Consider the following 6,015-nt stretch of genomic DNA (forward strand, 5'->3'; position numbering starts at 1 on the left):
CCTCCCCCTCTCCCATGTCCCCCCGGAACTGTTGGTCCCGTTGTTTTCTCCTCCAGATCGTTCATCCAGCCTGTCCTATCAAGACAGGCCTGCTGCAAAAACTATTGTTAAGGTCCATGGGTGGCATAAAAAAGGCAAAGTTTTGCTGCTATTTATTCAACTTTACACAAGAAATATTTGAAGAGTAATGAAAAGTGAAGTCTCTCCAGCTAGTAGGTCCATAAGGACAAGACGAGCAGCTTATTTGTAAATTCTTTTGTATCACCAAAAACGCAGAACACAGAAGTTGTTCACAAATACTTGAACTGATGTATAATCGTTCTTTCTTTATTCCCTACTTGCTTTCCAAGTACCACTTTATATCTGAATTCCTGTTTCTGCAATGTAGGTGGTTTTCCTCCAATCCTAAAATGCACCACTCTGCATTAAAACAGGATTCTGCAAGAACTGGGGGGGTCGGGGGGGGGTGTACATTCCAAAGAACAGTTCTGATCAAATGAGGGAAAATACAGAAGAGAATTTCAAATTCTGACAGATTCGATGCCTGCTGGAGCCATGGAAGCTGGGTGACCCCTGAAGTGCGGCCCTGCGGTAATGAGGTCATTTTTAAACCTTAAACCTAAAATCCCCTGAAATCTTCTTGAAACAAAAGTTTAATTCGTTTATTAAAAAAAAAAAAGTCTGCTTGAGCATTACACTGTTAAGAACTATCTATAATAAGAACAAATCAAGAGAACTCTGATGGCAAAGTGGTTACGTGTTGGACTGCTAGCCACAAGGTCAGCAGTTTAAAACTACCAGTAGCTCCCCAGGAGAAAGAGGAGGCTTTCTACGCGTGTAATGAGCTAGTCTCTGAAACCCGCGGGGGCAGTTCTACCCTGGCTTTAAGGCTGCTGTGAGTCAGCACTGACTTGGTTGCAGTGAGTTTGGGTTTGTTGTTGTTGTTGCTGAACGGTTATATTCTCAACAACAACATAAAATTTAAAGGGAAAAACACAGGATTAGAAACCCTATCATCCTCGGATGGATGAACGTATCAGTGTGATGTAAATAAACCAAGCCACATTCACCATCATTTATGCAGTTAATTCAGCAGAGACTCCACATCACACACTAAGGAGCTGATGGGCTTACTCGGGAGAACCTTGGCGACAGCACTTCACAGTCGCTGCCTAAAATAACTGCCCAGGTGCTAGTCTTCAACATACATGGACAACAAAGCACCACCAGACACTTGAGAATAAGATAATCCTAGGTTCTACAGACTGAGAGGAAACAGAATTCAGGAAGTGAGAGAATTTTGTCTTTCACACAAGGCTCAAGAGGGTTACTCCCACACATTTCCTAAGACAGTAACCAAAGAAGGGAGAAAACCAAGACGTAAGATTCAAGGAATAGTGGCTCCACCCCAGCCCTGAAGCCCAGTGCGTCCGGCCTGTGTCGAACTGAAGCCAGTTGAATGGCCCCAAGAAAAAAGAGGAAGCCCATGTAAAAGGTAGCATGTGACTTAGACTCTGCGTAGCTAGGTGGCTGTGATGAAGGCGCAGTACGACAAACCCAACAGGAAACCCAGAGTATGAGGAAGCCCTGACCCTTGTATGAAACATTTTTTTTTAATTGGTGATCTCAATTCTAAAATGCTTATTTCTCTATTTCATGTTGTCTTAAGCACATGTGATACATTCCACAACTGAAGAGCTATAGGGTAACTTTATTTTTTATCTTCAATTTACCCTAAATGTCCTATGTTGCTCCCTTGTAAGGGTTCAGGATTTGGTGGGCAAGTTTGTATTCTCCTTTGTTATGCCTTTTATGATTCTGTAGCCATTGAGGATACCACCTTTGATCCTTGGTCTTCCCAAAATGAAGAACTCCGCACTTGTGATTTTGTAATCTCTGGCAGTCACCTCAGTCCCTTATGTGAGTTGTCATTCTTGGATTTCCCTGGAAGGGTGCCTTTCTAGAGCTGAGGGACACTGGTGGGAGAATCCTTCTAGGTCTCTGGGTGGCACGAATGGTTTGGACTAGGCTACTAACCTAGTTGGTGGTTCAAGCCCACCCAACACAAGAAAGGCCTGGTGACCTTCAGTAAAAATTACAGCCAAGAAGACCCTATGGAGAAGGTCTACTCTAACACATGAGGGTGTCAAGAGTCAGCACCAATTCAACCGTGATTTGCTTGGTTTCTTCGGGTCTAGGATCATTTCTCTTATACATTTTCAGTGCTTTTCCCAGTGCAGTACAGTGTTTGGTGATATTGCTGATGTGGGGTCTCAGCTCAGTGTCCTCATGTATGCTGATAATAACTTTAGATGCTTTTCTTCGTTCTTGGGTTGTACTTGACTCTGGAGCCAATCCTCCGTTTAGGGCTGTTTAGATCTTCAAGTGTCATCATTCACATGCCACTTTGAAACTTTTCTGCATGGTTCTGTGGTAGGCTGATTGATGCGGTATCAGAAGATGCCCTGGTGGTACAGCGGTTAAGCATCGCGTTGTTAACTGAAAGGCTGGCAGTTTGAGTCCAACTGCCATTCACAGGAAAAAGAGGTGGCAGGCTGTTTCTGTAGATTACAGCCTAAGAAAAAACCAACAGGGCAGCTCTACTCTGTCCTGAAGGATGACAGGAGTCAGAATCAAGTCGAAATCAATTCAATGGCAATAGGTTTAGTTTCTTAGCTTGGTTTATTTCTCTGTGCACAGATTCAGAGCCAGTTATTATTTTGAAGAACACTTAGTTAACAGTGAAGTACTGATCCCAGAGCAACTTCACTGCTGACACCACTTGCTAAATAGTGTTCAGTTATCTACTTGTCCCAGACTTCTGGTTCTTGTAAGAAGGCATAGTGGTTATAAAGCCTAGGATTACGACGACGACACCTCGGGCTCAAACCCACCAGCTGCTCTTCCACAAAGACTAATCGCCTCAGAATCCCACTGGGCATTCCGCTCTATCTATAGGTCACCACGAGTCAGAACTGAGTCTGCAGGTTTGGGGTTCTGAGAACAGGTCACAACACAACTTCCAACTTATCCAGGGGTCCTCTGGTGATTCAGATGTCAAGTAACCTTTGGTATGAAACGTCTTGAGTATTCAGTTTTATCTCTTGTATCCTCCTTGTCCAACAACATATTTCTGTCAGATACTAACAAAATTATTTTAATGTGTCTTTATTTCACATGTGCTCTTTTCCTGCTGAATCCAAATGTTTTCTTAAGAACTCAATGTTGACCACAATTTTTGTGTTTTTGTTTTTCAATCAAAAGGCTACCTTTAGAACTCGTTTATTGGCCCTTCCAACAAGATTAGAACCTATTCCAGGCACTGTTCACTAACATGAGGTTCTTTTCCAGAACAAAGCAACCTCCCAGCCCACTGCCATTGAGTGGATTGTGACCCAGAGTGACCCCCGACAAGACAACTGAAAACATTTAACCTGGGAACAGGCACAGGAGCGGCAGAGCTAAGTGGGCAAGGGCCCCGAGCCTGTGCAGACTCCTCCTGCCGCAATCCCAACTCCTCTGTTTATGAAGTGGGTGACGTTGGGCAACTTAGCTAACCACTCAGTACCCTCATTTCCTCACCTTTAAAAGGTGGATAATAATTAAAATGTTATGAAGTGGGTTAATATTTTTCAAGTACTTAGAACAGGTCCTAACACAGTAAATGCAGCCTAAAGTTTTGTTAATTTTTTTTGGAATGCTACTTCTGCAGTGGACCTTTGAGGTAGGACTGTATTAGATGTGTTTGTAATACACACCTGATTCCTTAAAATTAATCACTTCAGAAAGCCATATGCAGATTCCGATGACGGCCATCATTACTGAGCATTTCTGCTTCACTTTTCTGTGGCAATAGTCTTTAAGAACCAGATCTAAGAACTTGACATGTTCTTACTTTATGGCTACATCTCGTTTTTATTGCTTCCTAATTGGTATTATCTGCTTTTTAGGTAACTTTATTTATCTGACTTACCCCTTCTAAAAATCAGATGGTTTACAAATGACAAAAATTTGCTGCCACTACAGATATTCAAAAGAACGTTTCAAGGGTTTTTCCAGGCAGTTTGTTCAGGTATGCCTCGGGTTACAGTGGGAGAAGGTTTTTATGTGTCATTGGATACTATGTAACTAGAGACATTAGGCCATAGAAAGCTAAATAGGAAAACATACTGCTAAAAAAAAAAATTTAATGCCTCAAAGGCACATCTACAATCTTCTGAAGCAGAAAAGAAGGTAGATAATTATGAACACCCTAACCAATCTTTAATATTATGTCTCATATGGAGTGTTGAGTCTCAAAAGTATGCCAAGTCTTACATCAAGCATTCTCATAATGTGTAAGGTTTTACACGAAGGCAGCATATCCGTGCTACATTTACAAGTCTCTCTGTGTATGTGATAGGAAATTCTATTTGACATGACACTTCTTATTAATAGCAAAGGAGATAAGGGATCCATGAGGCTGGGAAAGTTCTTTTGCAACTCATTCTTGGTCATACATGCCTTTTCCCAAAATTTGGCTTCTCATGATACTTCTCATAAATATGGACTTCCCATTACACTCACTCCCTGCCATACACCTAATGCTCACACACTTCCGGCAGAAGTAATTTTAAACTTCCTAACTGAATTCATTTCAGCATGGCTTAGGCTGAGAATGAGTTGTGTGGCTGGCTGTCAGCAGGGCGGGCTCTAAGTTTTCACTGAGGCTTTTAATGATTTTTAAAGCACTCCTTACGCAGCTTGTATTTATTTACTTTAAAACGTCAAAACAGAAGGACAGCTCCAGAAGATTCTGCAACTTCTATGCATATCGGGTCAACTTTGAACCAGGGCAGGTCAAAGAGGTTCTTCCTATGCCTCCAGCTTCCAATAATAATAATTTTAATAAGAACTCAAAAGAGATCCCTGCCTCTATCTATTTCCCTTCTCTTCAACCTGCTGCATTTTGACCCACCAACTAATTATCCGCTTCCTGATTTAGCAAAGCCATCACCATGCCTCCTCGCCTAATTAATAGCAACACAATTTACCAAGCAAAATAATTAACCAGTCGCCTGGTTAATAAGCTTCCAAGAAGGATTTTTCGCATACTTTAGTGGTTCTTATCCTGGGTGAATCTGTTCCTAACACATTTGAACCCCATCGCCTAACTAGGCTCTGCTAGATCTTTGGCATATCAAATGTTCGCCCTTGCTTCTACACGGGGAGGGTATGCTAATCCCACGAAAGGAAGCCCGAATTCGGGGCCTGGGGATGTGAATGTTGGTCTGAGCTAAACCACTGTGTCAGTTAGTTGAACCCAAGTTGTAATCCCTGAACAGCTCCCCACCTAGAGGCTCCATCAAGACTCAAAAGGCGATCGCAGAATCCATCGCCGCCACAAGGTGACGAGAGCCGGCAAGAGGGCTCGGAAACATGGGCAGGCGCTAGGGACGCGGACTGTCCGCTTCCTTGGCAAAAACTTCAGCGGTGAATCGCGTGGCTTGTCCGCAAAACCTAGGCGAGCACAAGCCAAGCAAACGGCGCCCACTTGGTGACCCCTGCCTGAACTCCAAGGGGGATGATTGGCAGTTTGGGCCGAGGTGTCACGGGATGCCAGCGGAACCCAACGTGGGCTCTGGGTTCCGCTCTCGCCCCCCACGGGAGAGACAAGCTCAGGGCTCGGAATCCAAGCCGGATCCAAACACCTCCCAGCTGCAGGGAGCTGGGTGAAGGCCGGGGTGGGGGAGGAGGGCTGGGCGCGCCGCCGCTGCCACCTCCGACCGGGCCGCTCCTTGCGCCACCAGTGCCCGGGCCACGGTGCAACGCACTGGCCTCCATCCCCGCAGCGCTTCACCCAACCTGGCTCGGAGCGCCTCTTCCGGAGGCTGCCCAGCCCGCTGCCCCTCGGCCCCCCGGCTGGGTCACCCCTCGGCCTGGACGTGGAGGGGGCAGTTGGAGCGGTTGGAACAGGTGCCCCCCCGATCCACCGCACCCCACCCCCCGGACTGGCCGCCCCAGAACTCGGCTCGG

The sequence above is a fragment of the Echinops telfairi genome, unplaced genomic scaffold (genome assembly GCF_000313985.2).
Source record: "Echinops telfairi isolate 266 unplaced genomic scaffold, ASM31398v2 ScPeMD7_2010;HRSCAF=2546, whole genome shotgun sequence".
NCBI lineage: Eukaryota > Metazoa > Chordata > Mammalia > Afrosoricida > Tenrecidae > Echinops > Echinops telfairi.